We start from the raw sequence: 17,865 nt of genomic DNA on the forward strand, positions 1-17,865 counted from the left end.
CTTTGATTCTCCCTTGTTCTATTCCCATTCCCACTCCTCTGTCTCGAGTCCCAAATCATTTCTGGCATAAGTACCTCCAATTAGTGCTTGATTCATCCCACACCTCCCGCTAGGACTGCACATATCTACCTTCTACAGTGAGCTGCTTGGCTTCACACAGTATCTGTATCTCTGATCCTTATCTTTTATCAAGCTCCAGGCCAAAAAGCAGGAGGCTGCTGGATCAATAGCTCAGACAGTTGTCCAAAATCAAACTTCCACTATATCCCTCCTCCTTTCTGGGGGCATCTCTGCCTCTTGGCTCTCAGGGTGATGATCAACGCATCTGGTTGGGTCCAGCACTCAGCCAGTGTTATTCTTTTTTTTCTACCTTTATTTTATTTATTTTTATGTGGTACTGAGGCTCAAACCCAGTGCTGGGCGAGTGCCCCTAGCCAGTGCTTTTCTAAGTTCTTTAAATGTGATATTGGATTTAATTTCCATTACAGTATTATGAGGTCAGTATCACTATTCGCTTTCTTTTTAAAATAATGAACTAAGGACAAAGAGGTGACCCTGCTGGGTCAGATCTCCCTGCTTCTGCCTACAAATCCCAGCTCTAAACCATAGCACCAAACTATCAAAGGCAGAACAGAAAGCCCACTGAACTGCAGCCAGGAGCTCTGTGCTTCAGGACCTACTCCACCACTGATGAGGCGGCAGGTACAGGACCTCAGTCAGATAAATCACCTAACATCTCAGGTCCTGGCTCTTTAATTTCACCACTATGCCCCAAGGTCTGCTTTCCCTACTTTACATGCCATTGCCATGAAAAAACTGATGGCAGTTTTATTTTTAGGACACCGTGTGTGTCACCTCAAGGAACTGGCAGCTATAGAATGATCAGAAATGTGCTCTTCCCAACCCTGTCCAAGGGTGATGTTACTGGGGGACATCCCTCTTGCTTTACTAAGCACTTCTAACACTCAAATCGTGACAAAGATCAGACCGTCTATGTTTAGGGAACAAAATGGAAAATAACTGCTGTCTTACTGTTCTCCTTCCAACTCTAAGCATGCTTTTAATGGGGTAAGCTCTTAACTCAGCAGGTGCAAATTCAAAGATCTCCAGAGCCAGCCAGATGAAATGAGTGCAAGTGCAAGTGGCCACGTGACAGGCAGCCTGTAGCTAGCTCCCTGTCTCTTTTACACCATTTAGGAACAGGGTCTGGTATAGTCATGGAGCTATCATATGCTTAAAAAAAAACTAGGCTGCTGCTTGCTTTTTTTTTTTTAAGTCTGACTACACAGATCTAGATTGAATAGGGAGACAGAGTTTCTGTCACTTGGTAGGAACCCTCTTACCTTCAGGCACTGGGGATGTTTCCAAAATTTTTCCCCTCCCATTAAGACTCCATACGGAAGGAAGGTTTTGTTGTTTTTCTTTTTTTTATATGTGCAATCTCCTTATTTTTAAATGCTGGGAACCAATTCCAAAAGAAAAAAAAAAATTAAGCAAGCCAAACAAAACACATCTGCAGGCCAAATACAGTTCTTAAGGTGCCAGTTAACAACCTGCCTTAAAATGTACTGGAATTAACAAAACACTCAGATTGCTGCTTAAAATATAAATTGTTTTAAATTTATATTTCAGTGCACAGATGTTGACCAAAACATGCTTGAACATTTTAACATTCTTTGGGGTCAAAATCTGAAAACGTTCCCATGCCAAAAGAAGATTTCTTTTTCTTTATGGTATTATTTAATCCCAGACCTCAAAATCCTAACCATTATTTTATTTTTTTTAATCTTTTATTGATTTTATTTTTTTTTAAATACACGACAGCAGTGGAATGCATTACAATTCTTATTACACATTTACAGCACAATTTTTCATATTTCTGTATATAAAGTATGTCCATACTAATTTATGCCTTTATACATGTACTTTTTTGCATTACAATTCTTAATACGCATATATACCACAATTTTTCATATCTCTGTATATAAAGTACATTGACACCCAATTCCAGTCTTCATACATGTACTTTATATAATGATGTCCATCACATACCACCATCCTTGCTAATCCCCTGGCCCGTCCCTTTCCCTTCCACCCCTCTTCCCTATCTAGAATTAATATAATCCTCCCAAGCTCTTCCTCTCTATCCACTATGAGTCAACCTCCTTATATCAGAGAAAACATTCGGCATTTGTTTTTGTGGATTGGCTAACTTCACTTAGCATTATTTTCTCCAATGCCTTCCATATACCTGCAAATGCCATGATTTTGTTCTTTTTTAAAGTTGAGTAAAATTCCATTGTGTATATACACCACATTTTTTTTTTATCCATTCATCCACTGAAGGACATCTAGGTTGGCTCCACAGTTTAGCTATTGTGAATTGTGCTGCTATAAACACTGATGTGGCTGTGTCCCTGTAGTATGCTGTTTTTCTCTCAGCAAAAGAAACAATCTGTAAGGTGAACAGACAGCCTACATCCTGGGAACAAATCTTTTTACCCCTCACACATCAGATAGAGCACTAATCTCTAGGATATATAAAGAACTCAAAAAGCTAAACGCCGGAAAAAAAACAAATAACCCCATCAACAAATGGGCCAAGGACCTGAGTAGACACTTCTCAGAAGAGGATATACAATAAATCAACAAATATATGAAAAAATGCTCATCATCTCTAGCAATCAGAGAAATGCAAATCAAAACTACTCTAAGTTATCATCTCACTCCAGTCCGAATGGCAGCTATTATGAAGACAAACAACAACTGTTGGTGAGGATGTGGGGAAAAAGGCACACTCATACATTGCTGGTGGGACTGCAAATTGGTGCAGCCAATATGGAAAGCAGCACGGAGATTTCTTGGAAAACTAGGAATGGAACCACCATTTGACCCAGCTATTCCTCTCCTTGGACTAACCATTATTTTAGATTATCAAAGCATCTCAAAAAGAAGGGGGGAGGGGGAAGAGGGGGAGTAACAGGAGCAGCAGGAGCAGCAGGAAAACAACACACTTCAGACCAGGGTCGACAACTTCTGAGCACATGGCAGCACCATACCTAACCTTTGGTTCAACTGAGTTTTCGTCATAAGAATGAACAGAAAAGGAAAAACAAGAGAACCTGAAATTATCAATATTTGGCAAAACTATCTGAGAGAGGGGCATTCTTTGAAGAGAGCAGGTTCTACAGCCCAGAGGCCTGGGGGGCTGTTGCTCTGTGGTAGAGCGTCTGCCTCTCACATGTGAGGCACTGGGTTCAATCCTCAGAGAAAGAAAGAAAAGAAAGAAAAGAAAGAAAAGAAAGAAAAGAAAGAAAGAAAGAGAAATAAAGAGAGAAAGAAAGAGAGAGAGAAGAGAGAAAGAGAAAGAAAGAGAAAGAGAAAGAGAAAGAAAAAGAAAGAGAGAACAAGAGAGAGAAGGAGAGGAGGGGAGGGGAGGGGAGGGGAGGGGAGGGGAGGGGAGGGGAGGGGAGGGGAGGAGGGATGGATGGATCCCAGAAGAGGACCATAGGCCAGCCCTGGTCAGCCACTTTCCTCTTCCTTTGACAAGGTACTGAACTGGGGAAGCAAGGGTCAGAAACAGACAACATGTGTCCTGGCTGGAATGAGAGCTTCTCTAACGCTTGAAAGATGCTTATAAACAAGATGAAGAAATTCAGGTTGTATAAACAGAATGAAAGGGCTGCTCTGATCAACCTTACTCAAAGATGGTGTGAATTATGACATCAACAGGACAAAAGTGACAGAGATAGATGTGACACAGCTCTGTTGTTCTTAACATTTTCATTAATGTCCTAGATGAAGATAAAGAAATCGTATTCAACAAATCTGTGGATGAAAAGTAAATGTGCAAAACAGCAAATATGCCATATGTAATAATGAAGACCCTAGCAAATTCATCCAATAAGTTAACTCAATAAAATAAATTTAGCAGAGGTAATTATAGGGTCCAAAATAAGAGGGCTGGGACAAAATAAAATGATGACAATGGTAACAGAAAATGGATAAATACAGACTGGAGGAGATAGTACAGCAGGAACATGTAGGAAATAATCAAAAGAAGTTGATAAAATGGGCCAGAATTGTCACGTGGTCACCAAATAAGAAGAGAGACAACTCATTTTGTCTCCTCACTTTATCAGATAAATAGTATCTAAGGGGCTGGGGATGTGGCTCAAGCTGTAGCGCGCTCGCCTGGCATGCGTGCGGCCCGGGTTCGATCCTCAGCACCACACACCAACAAAGATGTTGTGTCTGCTGAGAGCTAAAAAATAAATATTAAAAATTCTCTCTCTCTCTCTCTCTCTCTCTCTCTCTCTCTCTCTCTCTCTCTCTCCCTCTCCTCTCACTCTCTCTTTAAAAAAAAAAAAAAAAGTATCTAAAATCCTGTCTTCTAGTTGTATTAAATTGGAGGATTCATTTTTTAGTCTGAAAAAAATAATAGATAATCTAACATTAAGATGTATATGAAATACAATCATTACTATTGGTTCACTATGGCCCAGATCTTTATATATTCTTGCTTTAATATAAATCTTACTCCAAGTATTCTCATCCCATCTCTCCAAGAGAACAAGCTACTCCCTATTTACACCACCACCCACACTTAGGACCATTTGAACTTTTAGTGACTTGAACATAAGGGCAATGAATCTGTGTTTGACAACTTTAAATACACTGAATGCTTTCTCACTATTCAAATTTAATCAAAAAACTTCACAGAAAGGACAGTGAAATGAGCATGAAGGGCACTTTTGGTCATAACCACTGTCTGTGCCACTGCCTGGACTTTACTAGGGACAGAGGACAAGCTTCCAGACTCAAGCCTGGCTGGCCCTCTTACCTCAGCCTGAACTTACTGCAATGATCCCAACTGGACTTGGGATGCCAAACACTCCCACTGCAAAAATGTCAAATTCACACATCCAAAATCTTCCACAACTCTCCTTGGCCTTCAGAAAAAGGTCCCAACTTGAATATGTCATAAGGTTCTTCACTGTTTCATGCCAGCCTAAATGCTCATCCCATCTCCTCCCACCTCCCCCAACTGTCCCTGGGTTTGAGTCTCACCTACAAGCTAGGATCTGTCACCTTGAGGTCATTCCTCTATCCTTACGTCCTTCCCATTCCATTCTTCTTTGTCCCTTTCATAAATATCAACATATTAACTTGCTCTTCAAAGCTCAGTCACAGCCTTGCATAATGGGATTCACCTGTAATCTCAGCTCCCACAGAAGGCTGAGGCAGGAGTACTGCAAATTCAAGCTCAGCCTCAGCAACTTAGCAAGACCCTGTCCCAAAAATAAAAAATAAAAAGGGCTGAGAACAAAGTTATGTGGTAGAGCATCCCTGGATTCCATCTGTATTGCTGGAAAAAAACAAAAAACAAAACGCTTAGCGCATCCCTCCTGAAACAACTTGCTATAGTATCCTTGTAGTCTAATGTATATCCTTCTGCTATTAAATGCCATGCATAACCATCTTTCTCTCTAAACAGAGCACAATGAAGATCTCTGCCCTTGAGAAAAAGTGTCAATGTACTTAGTACATACACATAAGCAAATCCCCCCCCCAAAAAAAGGTGCTTAAGCAAGATGGATACCTTTAATAGAAATAAAAATATTGTGATTCACATACTAAAAAAGATCAATGGGCAATGGCCATGAAAACTATGGGAAACCCTATTTCCACTACAAACTGGAAAAGGGTAATAAGAACAAAGCTCAGGAGACTGTGGATGTCCAGAAACCCAATCTGCATTTGTGTAAAGTGACACCACCACCTGCTCCATGGGGGCAGATTGCTCTTCAAGAGGACTGTTGTCTTTCACTATCACACATGAGGAAACAGAGGAATTATGTGACTTGTCCATGGCTGGTAGAAGCAAAAACAGAATTTGCACCCAGGCTTGCAATTGAGACTCCGGGGTCTTGCTAATCAAAAGTCTGTGACATAGTAACAACAATAATGATGATGATAACCAAGACTGCAAATGTTTATCGAGCTCCCTGTGTGCTAGGTTCAGAGCCAAGAATTTCACATGCAATTTATAAGCCATTTCTAGGAAATATTTCTCAGGAGATAACATCAAGAGCACAAAGATGTTCATGAAATACAATCCACAACATAAATGAAAAGAAATAACCTGCATGTCCATCACTTTGGGCTTGAGAAAATGATACCTCCACATGCATTCTAGCCCACATCTTCCTGTACTCTTGATAATTTCTCAAACGACCATGTTAATTAATTTAAATGAAATCTACAGGTACTGAAGATGAAGTTTATCCCAAATTCTCCCCAGACGTACATACAACTTTCTGCCAGCCTTCTCTCAGATGTACACAGAATTTCTCACCGCAAGTCTCACTTTATTTATACCCAAACATATTCTTGATTTACAGTACACTGAACCTGTTCTCCACCCTCTCCCTGAACAAGGCAGGCCCTGCCTTCCTTTCTGCATGGCCTCTCTCCTTCCCTCCCAGGCTTCCGGCCACTGCAGCCCCCTCCATTCCTCACACACCAGGCCTGGTCACCCCCTGGCTTCAGGGCATCTGTATTTGTCATTTTCACACCTGGGGCCTCTATCCCCGGCTCTCCCCATGGCAGTCCTACTTCTCATTGAGTCCGAGTGTGCACTCACTTCCTCAGAAAGGCCTCTCCCCATCACCCCAGGAAGGAGGACTGTCCCCTGCCTGCCTCCCCTGAGTCCCACAGTACCTCCCACACAGTCCTCACCCTTTGCCACAGCGTCCTTCAGGGCACTCCTAGTGTCTGCAGGCAGCTCTGCATGTGATTCCTTGTGTGCCATCCATCCTCCCCAGCTAGCAGGTAAGCAAAGACCCCCTTCCTCAGTTGGCACCATAGCCCCCAGCAATTAGAAAACCTGCCTGGCACACAAAGAGTGCGCAGGAAACACTTGTTGAATAAGATGAATAATGGATGTATTTATAAATGGAATATAATGAAGAATTATGTATCAGACAATATGATCATCTTCATGGTTTTAAATCATGTTATACAAACTATGTATGTAACTGAACTTATGGTTTCATATATTTGAAGGTATTTATATTAAAGATAGATATACATATGCATAAAAATAATCTAAAAGAATAAAAAAAAGTTATATGGAGTTACCTGAGTGCTGAAACTAAATTTTTAAAACTTTTTACTAATATTCTATGAACTCTCTTAATTTTTATAAAATTAGCATTTTTACCTTTATAATTTTTAAAACAACATTTCTACTTTTAAAAATATAATAAGCCAGTATGAAAACAAATAATTCACAAAGCAACAAATAACAGCTAATAAAACAAACCAATATTTTGTTTCCTCTTACTCAAATAAACGTGGAACAAAATGATACAAACTATCTATTTAATTTTATGACTCAGGAAACCAATTTTAAGGTAAAAATCTGAAACTTACTGGGATGCTATAGTTTGGATATGGTTTACTTGTGCTCCCCAAAGGTCCACTGGAGGGGAGACTGGGTCCCCAAGGTGGTGGTACCAGTAGGTGGAACCTTTAACAATCAGGTTTGCCTACAGGAAGGTCACTGGGTCATTGGGAGCATGACCTCTAAAGGAATTGTGGGAATCCCAATCTGTCTCTCCAAGCCTGTCTGGTGATAGAAGCTCTTCCACATACACACATCTCCACTGTAATTTGTGAGGACTGTGTGGGAGGTACTGTGGGACTCAGGGGAGGCAGGCAGGGACAGTCCTCCTTCCTGGGGTGATGGGGAGAGGCCTTTCTGAGGAAGTGAGTGCGCACTCGGACTCAATGAGAAGTAGGACTGCCATGGGGAGAGCCAGGGATGGAGGCCCCAGGTGTGAAAATGACAGAGAAAGAGGGGGACCTCACCAGAACTGAGCCTGTGCCAACACTATGAACCCAAACATTCAGAACTATAAGTTAAATAAACCTCGTCTTCATAAATAACCTGTGTGAGGTATTTCATTATACTGATGAAAAGCTGACTAATATATTGAAGGGGGGGAGATTTGTGCCCAAAGACTTCCAAAAACTGTGGTTTTATAATTACAAATTTAAAAAGTTGAAAACAATGTAAATGATCAAATTATGGTTCATTCATAAATGGAATATTACATACACATCAATATTACATAGACATGCTAAAGAATTTTTAGTAACCTGGGAAAACATTTCATAAAATGTTAAATGACAAAATGGAGAACAAAATTGATTATCCAGTGTGACCTTCCTTGGCCATGAAAAAAATATGAGGGAGAATATGGGCACGGAAATGTTATCATAGTTTAAAACTCATAATTTTGAGACCCATGCATTTAGATGTTTCACTTGAAATATGTTCTACTTGAAACATGTTTAAAACAAAACAAAACAAAACAAAAAGTTGAATTATCTGCCTATTCCAAAACTGAACAGTTAAAATTCAAAATCCAGAAGCTCTACAAATACCTGTCCCACATCCCACATGGCAGCAACCAACTATTATTGCACTGCCCTAGAGCTGTCCACTTCTCTCACCTTTCCTTACTGGGCCTTGTGTTAGTCAGCTTTCAATTTACTATGACAAATTCCTTGAGATAATCAACTTATAAAGAGAAAAGCCTTCTGGTGGCTCACAGTTTTGGAAGTTCCAGTCTCTCATCATTTTACCCCTTTATTCTGGGCCTGTGGCAAGGTAGCAAACCATCATGGGCCCACGCGCGCCAGATCCCACAGCCCCCTTCAAGGCACATCCTCAGGGACCTAAAGACCTCTCACTAGGCCCCTCTTAAGGGTTCTACCACCTTAGTGACTAAGCCTGTCACACATGGGCCTTGGGGGACATTCAGCCTCCAAACTATGGCAGTCCCCAAACAGAGATAAGTTTCCATTTCCATTTACCATCTAGAGTGTCACTGTTATCTATCTTGTTGAAAAGTTACCAAAAAAAAAAAAAAAGTGAAATATTTTTGATGGTTTCTGTCAAAAGCATAAGACAGAAGGCAGGTCAGACCCACTACAGCAGTTAAATGACCTCCTCTGCCCCTGTAAGCATCTGAGTTTTTCATCCCAGCAGCAAGCTCATGGCATGCATGAGAGCAGCAGTCACAGCTTTTGACTATTCTTAAGTGAGCTGAAAAGTTCCAAAACAGAGTCATCTGTAATTTGACTGAGGCTGGCCTTGGGGAAAGGGTGAGCTGGCTAAGTTCTGTGCAGCCCACAGGTCCCTGTCTGCATGTCTCACAGCTGCTCTCACCTACTATGGCATACTCAGTGCAGCTCACTGGGAAGAAACAGTGCTTCTTCATGACAGGGACCCATCCCCCCAAAAGACAGCTAACTGCTGGTTCCAGTCGGGGGAGGGGGAGTAAATGGGCCATGGAAAGTGATGATACAGACAGAAAATGTGACATAGAATAAGAATCGAATCGAATGTTGACCTTGCTGGTGGGCCCCAACCTGTGATGAGACTTAACCTTCCATGACTTTTCCACCTTCTTTTATTAGCCGGATGAGGAAATAAAGCACAAAATGTATTTGTCACAAATGTTCCACGAGGTATCTTTCATGATTATTAAGGTTTTACTTTTTAATCATTAAACTTGTATATGTACATATGACAAATATACAAAGTATATGCCATTTACAATTGTTGCCAACTTTAAAAAATTTGCCTGAACATAGAATTGCAGAACTAATGTAGTTTTATATCTTGGCAAATGCAAACATAATTTTAATATATGCTTTACTGCCTTTGTCTCTCAGTAAGATCATGTGCTGGGATTTCTTCGGTAGTCTGTGAATTCCATGCATCACAGATTTATTAGGAGGAACCCATTCTCACTAATTTAACATAAAATAATCTAAAAAAAGGCATGAAGTCTTACTTGAGGTCAGGAAAGACTGTCCTTCACAGAAGATATAGTAGCAATTTTAAGACTATTAACCTAGGACATTTTCACACATGTTTAATGTAAGTCATCACTAAATCATCCGTAAATGTCAACAAGGTGAAATAATCTAGCTGTTGCTCATATGATTGGTTCAATAAGTAGGAGGCAGTGTTTGTGTTCACTGAAAAGTAACATCAGAACAAGATTTTGTTTACAATTTCAAGAGAGGAAATGAGGATTACTTGGTTGTTAACTGTGGTAACCACCATTTATTGACTGGGCCTCCTGGATCTGAACTGTACTGGTCATTTCCCATATGTCACTCAGAGGGCAGAGGCATGCCTACCCAGTGCCTGGAAAAGCAAAGACATTCAATAGTGACTGAGTAAATCACCTGTTGTTCCCATAAAAGGAAAGGAAAATCGAACCTCGACCTTCAAGCACTTACACAGGATTATTCAAGACCACTCAGGAAGAAAATAATATATTCAACTCACAATCAAATATATCTGCAACCCCAAAACATTTCATTTTTAAAATAAATAACAACAAAATAGTTCCAAGTAGCCTAAAGCAATGAAATATTCTGTCAGAATGCCCTAAAATGCTTTTCACGATTGTTTGATATAACTTGAAAAAAAATCATTCTGCTTATAAATCCTATATTACTAGGAATATAATACAGGTTTTAGTTATCATATCAAGCCAGTGAAAATAGGCATCATTTTTCAAACACTTAACTACCCTACAGATACCGGGAGCTGGGACCATCATTCCCATGTTACAGAGAAGGAAACAGAGAAGTTGCCCAAGTTCAAACAGCAAATGGGAAATGGGATCCGATCCTAGTCCTTTTACTTCATGGTGTGCTTCATCTACTGGACGTTAAGGAAAGTACAAAGAATTAACAGCCAGCTATAATTTTAACACAGAGAAATAACCTCACCAAACATTTGGCATGTAATTTTCCTGGAATTTTTCTATATCGTATGTAAAAAACAACTACAAAAAGGTTAGATCAACTTAACTTGCTGATTTGCAATCTGCTTTTCCAGTCTGCAAACTCTGAGTATCTTTCCACATCACTAAATACTCCCTGCATCACAAAGAGTATTCCATTACCCTTGTACACCACAATTCACTTAATGGATCTCCCTATTATGGAGCAATTTAGTTGCTTCTAGATTATAACAAAGTTACAAAAAATTATTTTTGCAAATCAGAGAGGATTTTGTTATATGCATTTTTGTGGAGGCCACCAGCATCTGGAGGCAAGTGTTTTCCAAACTTAAAGAGCACCCCTCCAGATTTCGATATATCCCCACAAGTTAAGAATCACTGTGGGAAAGAAAAAGCTCCCATTAGAAGTATGTTGCACACACACTATGCAGGCAAGAACCACCATGATACGCTGTTCTCTGCACACATGGTTACCCTCCCCCCTTAGTTTAAATTCCTAGTGGTGGAAATGCCTGACTAAGGGACAGGGCACATTTTTGAGGCTTTTGATGAGTAACACAAAATTGCCCTCCTGGAAAGTTACAACTGAAACACCCACCAGCAGCATTTGAAAGTGACAATTTCCATACCCCCTCCAGGGTCAGCTAGATTTGTTTTTAAACAACCACATCCCTATATGGACATCAATTTTAAAAATAGTGAAACCACTGATAAAGCACATCTAAGAAAACAGCAAACAATTCAGGCAACCAGTGTTTGATTTTATAGTTTATACATTTTCAAATGGAGGACATAAATATTTAATTACAAGGCACCAGCAGACTTAACTAGAACAATCTAGTGAAATAATACTTCAAAAGGTGCCAAGCTAATAAGTGAAACCTATGTTTGCCTACCTGGCTAATATTATGCTTAAAAGTTTGGGTTTTAATAGCAACACACCCTACTTTTTTTTTAACATGAAATTCTGTAGTCTTTCAAATTTTACAAGCATTATCTCACAGTTAATGTGACAACCTGAAATTCTCAAAATTATTTTAGATATTCATTTATTCAACAAATATCTGGTTCCTGCTGTGTGTTGGGCACTGTCCAAATGCTGGGGAAACAGTAGTGAACCCTCAATGGTGTTGCTCTAGAGGGGCACTTAGAACCCTGCAGTTAAGATTCAGCAAACCATGGTTATGATGCCAGTCAGCAACTACTAGGTTTCTGGGCATATTATGATGCCTCTTGGTCTTAGTTTCTTTATCTGTGAACTTAAGAAGTAACTAGATGTTCTGTCTTCCTCTGGCTTCTCATATTCTATACTTTCCTTGGGTTAATTTGAATGCTTAACTTTTCTATTATCTGAGTTTTGTTTTCTTCCATAAAATCAGAATAAGGTTCTCCCCAAAAAAACAATTTTACATGAGCAGTAAAACTCTGATGAGCCAGGCACCTTCAAGAAATAAACAGAATAAAGGTCCAATTAGATAATTGATGCTTCCAACTTTGTTTCTTTGGAGAGGTTTCTCAAATATTCTCACCTCCTTCATTTTTTTCTTTTTTTTTATAGTTGTTGATAGAAATTTATTTATTTCTATGTGGTGCTGAGAATTGAACCCAGTGCCTCACACATGCCAGGCAAGAGCTTTACCACTAGCCACAGCCTCTGCCCCTCACCTCCTTCATTTTTGTACTGTACTACAAACACAAAGGCATAAAGCATGGCAGGCCCATGTTCTCCAAGCCTGCTGCATGCAAACATCTGGCACCCAGTCCTTATGCCTTAGTTTACAGTGGCTGCCTCCAGGAGCTGTAGCACTGAAGTCCTGGTGGCCATTCTCACCTCACTCCAACTTACTCCCACCCCCAACTTAACAAGCACACACAGAATGTCCACAAGTCACAGCCCTGTTGGCATTTCTAATATTAGAAATGGGAAGCACTGCTTCTGTCACCACAGGTTATTTTCCACCAGACATTCCTGCTACCACCATTTCAATTGTCCTGGGATTCAGGGACTCCTTAGAGAAGCTGCTCTGGGGAGTGGTTAGAGAAAGGCATAGCAAGGGTCTCAGTATCTCAAAGCACCCATGCCATACACACCTTTAGGAAATGATATTGCCTCCTAGTGGCCCTTCAGGATACTGCCACTTACAATACATTAAGAGTTCTCAAATCTAGGCACACATGTCAATTCCATGTGTGTGCTCTCTGTGTGTGCCTCATCAGCCAGAAGAATAAGTAGCAGCTAAGATTTTATCACCTCTGTGCAAAAGTACATGAAAAAAATCACCCACCAGAAGTTCTTCTTCCACTTCCCACATCAAACCATAAAACAGTAGTTAATAAAAATGAGCTTTGCTCATTTGAACAACATCAGCAGCAACATATTACTAGAAGAATGTATGTGTATCATTTTAGGCAATATAAAACAAATTTGGAATTCCTGAATCTCTACAGTTCATAAGAGGAAATATAAAAGAGTTGGTAGAAGCACTTTAACTCATGTTTCTAAGCCTCTAAATTCAACACAACAGTGCTGTGCTTCGGTTGTTTGCCTGAAGAGCTTTTACTCCAAGTGTCAGGACAAAGGACAAAGGCTACTTGGCTTAAGATTGAAGAGTTTTAAAAAAAAAAATCTATGCTTTACACAGAATTTTCACAGAATTGAGAGAAAAAGTTGGAAGATACGATTAGATAAAATTATCCTACCTGGAAACAACTTACTATGTGCAGCTATCAACCAAGTAGAATACAAAATTAACACATTTATAAGCTCTTATTCTAAAATTAACAAATTTAAACTCCTAATATTCACAGGAGCTCACAGTCAGTCATGATATTCTTATTAGACACCTACAACAATTGCTTGGCATAAAACTCATTTCCCAGGCGTTCAATTAATATAAAGGAACATATATTTAGAACAACAAACAGAAGTTAGGAAGAGGAAATACCATAAGTTCCTGATATTTCCTAAAATAGAGCACATACACATTCCTCCTGTGAGAATAAAAGTACCTGCATAAGTATGTATGTTTTATCCACTCATTAGTCTGTCCTCTGTCCTAAAGAATTGAAGCATTCAATATGCTAAAAAGGAAACTTTAAGTAAATGGCTATTCCACAGAAATAAAAATAAAATGCTAAATTTCTCAGGAATCACTGCAATTTATTGGAAAAGTGTGTTTTAAGGGTTTCATACTTAAATTTTATAGAACAATGGCATGCAACTGACTTAAAGCAACAATATGAGTATGTTAACAGTGGAGCAGATTTAGTAAAGTTAAGGGCCAGGGCCATGCTGGAAAATTCACATAAAAGACTCTAGAATCTAAGTACTTTGATCAACATCAGGCAAGATTATTTCTTAGATCAATTATTTATTTTTTAACTATCAGCCACAGCCCACTCTGTGAATAAGGTGGTGCCTCACGCTGCAGATCTGTGCCAACCCCTCTGGAGTACCCAGCCCATGGAGCAACTCCACCATCCTCATTTCTCTTCCACTCATGTAGACATTTCTTGACCTACACAATACATGGCGCACCCATCCCAGCACACTCCTGGAAGCTTCCCTACAGCAGTGACCCCTCTGTCTCTCAAGCATGCAAGGGCCCTTGCCTTTGCTGTTCCATTTGCCTGAGCCACCCTTCTTCCAGCTTCTTCCTCCTCAACCAACTCTCAGCTTGAACCTTTCCACCCTAAAGAAGATTCTCTAGCCACTGAATCTAAGCCACCAGTCTCCACCCTGCCCCTCCACCACAGCAGCCCTATTTGCTTAATTTCCCAGTACTTATCACTTTCTGACATTATCTCCTTTATTGTTCCTTTGCCTTTTGTCCATCTTCCCAACTCAGATGTGACCTCACAGTCAGGTCTGTCTGCCCCACGCACCACTATATCTTAGTCCCTAGAAAGGTGCCTGGAATATTAACAGATGTCTGATAAATATTTACTTAAGAAGAACAAATATAGACAGCATAAGCACAATGACAGGAACCAAATAACAAAGGAAAAAAACACCTTAAATGCTAAAAGACTGGGTCAGTTTTTTTAAAGAAATCAGTTTTTCAAAAGATCATAGCTTATAACCCTCAAAACATAAATAAATAAATGCATAATGAAAATACTAAAGCTCATATTGACAAGTGTCAAACTTTATAATGCATTAGGCTAATTTTTAGTATTAGCATTACTTCTACAATTCATTGTTTCCAAAGCACTCTAAGAGACCTCAATTTTTATTTTAAGAACAAGAACAAAGCCAAATATTTTTAAAGCATCCTTCTCCTCAAGAGTTACTAACAGCCCACCCCAAACTATAAAGTTTGTAACCATTTTATTAACAACATTAACATATGGATATTGGTAATCATCTACAGAAGGGTGGGATTTTTAGTGCCAAATGGCAAACTAACTCTATGAAACACAAAACTGTCCTCATCTTCTAAATTTAATCAGAACTATGAGCCTTCTCTATCTGTTCAAAAATATTTAAATTGGTAAGAATTTTTCTTTACAGTTTATTCTTAAAATTATATATTTGTTCCTTCCTTTTATTCAAAGAACTAAGCTGTTATTAGGGGAATGACCATTATGGCTCACACTTCGTAGCAAATATGCTAAGGATCCTTACAGATCACTTCAGAGGTATAAAAACAAATGGTGTGAGTTGGGGCTGTAGCTAAGTGGCAGAGCACTTGCCTAGCATATGTAAGGCACTAGGTTGGATCCTCAGCACCACATAAAATAAAATAAAATAAAATAAAATAAAATAAAATAAAATAAAATAAAAGTATTCTGCCCATCTATAAATTTTTTAAAAAATGGTGTACAATGGGGAAAGAGAGAGCATTTAATGTCCTGGTATGTGATGTAAAGAAGCAAGTTACTACTGCCTTTGGGTCTTGGGAGTAACGGAAATCCACTTAAGAACCTCAAAAACTAATGCTTTACAATAACTTTACAGCAGAATATTAGAAACAATATACACACAAATGTCAATAAAGAAGAGGGTAAATAAATTATGGTTCATACTTAATGGCTTATTCAGCAGCTGTGAAAGAATGAGACGGCTCCCTTAGGTACTGATAGAGACTAACATGATTTAGCACTAGGGGGAAAGGAGCTGGTGCAGAAATGAATATTCAATGTGTCCTCATTTGTACAAAGACAAAAATAAATACACATACAAGATTTTTATGAGAACATTAGGCTGTGTCTGGAAAGAAAGACACAAGGAGCCAGTAACCCTGGTTCCTGGGAAGGACAACTGGGTGCTGTGGGAGATGGTGGGAAAGAGGTATACTGTGAGGTGCACTTGTGATCTTACCTATTACAAAGCAAATACACCTCAATTCAATTCTTGGAGAGGAAATAGCTGCTCAGTTCATCTTGAAAACTTACATAATATTTAAATTGGTTTGTAATTACCTAATGAGGCCTCCAAATAAACAGTTTCCACCTGTCTATAAAACAGAAAGTCAGCATAAGAAACAAGTAGGAGGACATTCTCAGATTTTTAAAAGCACAGACTATACTTAGGTTTCCTTTCCTCTGCCAGGTTTAGACAAGGAACCTTCTGATATTAGTGAAATATGATTTCAGATTTTTGGCAGTATCATCACTTAAGGGGAGGGGCAAGCATCATTTGCCCCCCAAAAAAACGCTTTATTTTTCACTTGTGGGGAAGGGAAGTTTGCTTTGAATTTAATTTTGGCACCAATTTTGAATGTCCAACTGGATGATATTAATTAAGCACATTAATTTGACTCTAAGCAAATACTTTTTGGAATTAAATAAGAAACTGAAGACAAATTGGAAGGCAAACTTTAAACTGGAACTTCTGTTGATACACTATCTTAAAAGACTACATAAAAAGAAACGCAAAGAAGTCATTTCCATATCTACGTCACTCAATAACAATACACGTTATACTAATATCTAACTGTATTAAACACACATAGAAAAGGAGCACAAAGATACCCGATTGCAAATTAAAGACCTCATATTTTTGGTAGTTGAAAGTGGGAACCAAAATCACATTATTCAAGCCCTCGACTAAGTTGACCACCCCTGATGTGCAGTTTTCTGGGGGTCTGAATTCATGATTCCAGCTTTGTGCCTTCTGACAACACATCAGAAATGACACCTTTCGTTAAGCCCAACTTGATCGTCAACACTTTAACTTTGGATTTAATGAGTACTGAGACTTCTGATATAAGCACATAAAAAAATAGGTAAGTCGAATGCACTACAAATACAGAAAGGAGAAGGAACTATTTTAACGAGGTGTCCAGGTACAGGAGCATTAAATATCATTTGGCAGATCACATCCCCAAAAGAAAAAAAAAAAATCAAAGCTCCTTCCCATCCCCCAGGTAACCTCTGGCCTCAGAACTTACTGTCCTTGGTGGGGCAGAAGTTTGAGCCGGGGGAGCCGGTCTCCACAGGGACTCGAGTGTGACCCTGGGCCCCGCAGCGACTTCCTGCAGGTCACTCGCCCTGGACCGTTCTAGACCCCGGGACCCGAGCCGCCCGGAGTGCGGCTCCCCACCCAGCCCGGGACCGGCGCTCGCGGCGACGCGCCCACGGGACTCGGCTTCTGGCTCCGCGGCTCCCACTCCCGCGCCCCGCGCGGCGGCCCCCTGGCCCCGGCACTCACCCGCCGCTCCCGCGCCGCTATCTCGCCATCCCCCGCCGTCTGCTCCGCGGCCGCCGCCCCGGGGCAACCCGGAGTCCGCAGCCGCCCGGGGGCTGGAGCTGCGAAGGAGGGGGCCGGGCACTACCCAGCGCCGCCGCCGTCTCGCCTCCCCTATCTCAGAGCTGGGCTGCTCCAAGCAGCCAAGGGCGAAAGCGGCCCGCTGCCCTCTGCGAACCCTGGAGCCGCCGCCGCACCAGAGCCTCCAGGAGGCAACGGTAACAGCCACCGCCACTGCCACCGCCACCGTCACGGCCGAGAGGCTTCAGCTCGGACTGCGGCGCGCGGGGGCGGCGCCTGCACGCCGCTCGGCGGGGGGCGCTGCGGCCCCGGCCC

At 40.5% G+C, this 17,865-nt stretch overlaps 1 protein-coding gene across 2 annotated transcripts in view; it reads right to left on the bottom strand.

The window, feature by feature from the left end:
- Positions 1 to 17,634, bottom strand: part of LIFR (LIF receptor subunit alpha) — a 77,582-nt gene extending 59,948 nt beyond the window's left edge. The window contains exon 1 of one of the 2 annotated variants that reach the window (XM_081310351.1): positions 17,494 to 17,634. The gene's annotated coding sequence lies outside the window, so the exon portion shown is untranslated. The remainder of the gene's footprint in view (positions 1 to 17,493) is intronic. The other variant, XM_081310352.1, reaches the window with a different exon arrangement.
- Positions 17,635 to 17,865: the final 231 nt, after the last annotated feature.

This window comes from Spermophilus citellus (genome assembly GCF_964194105.1).
Source record: "Spermophilus citellus genome assembly, chromosome: 1".
Taxonomy (NCBI): Eukaryota; Metazoa; Chordata; class Mammalia; order Rodentia; family Sciuridae; genus Spermophilus; species Spermophilus citellus.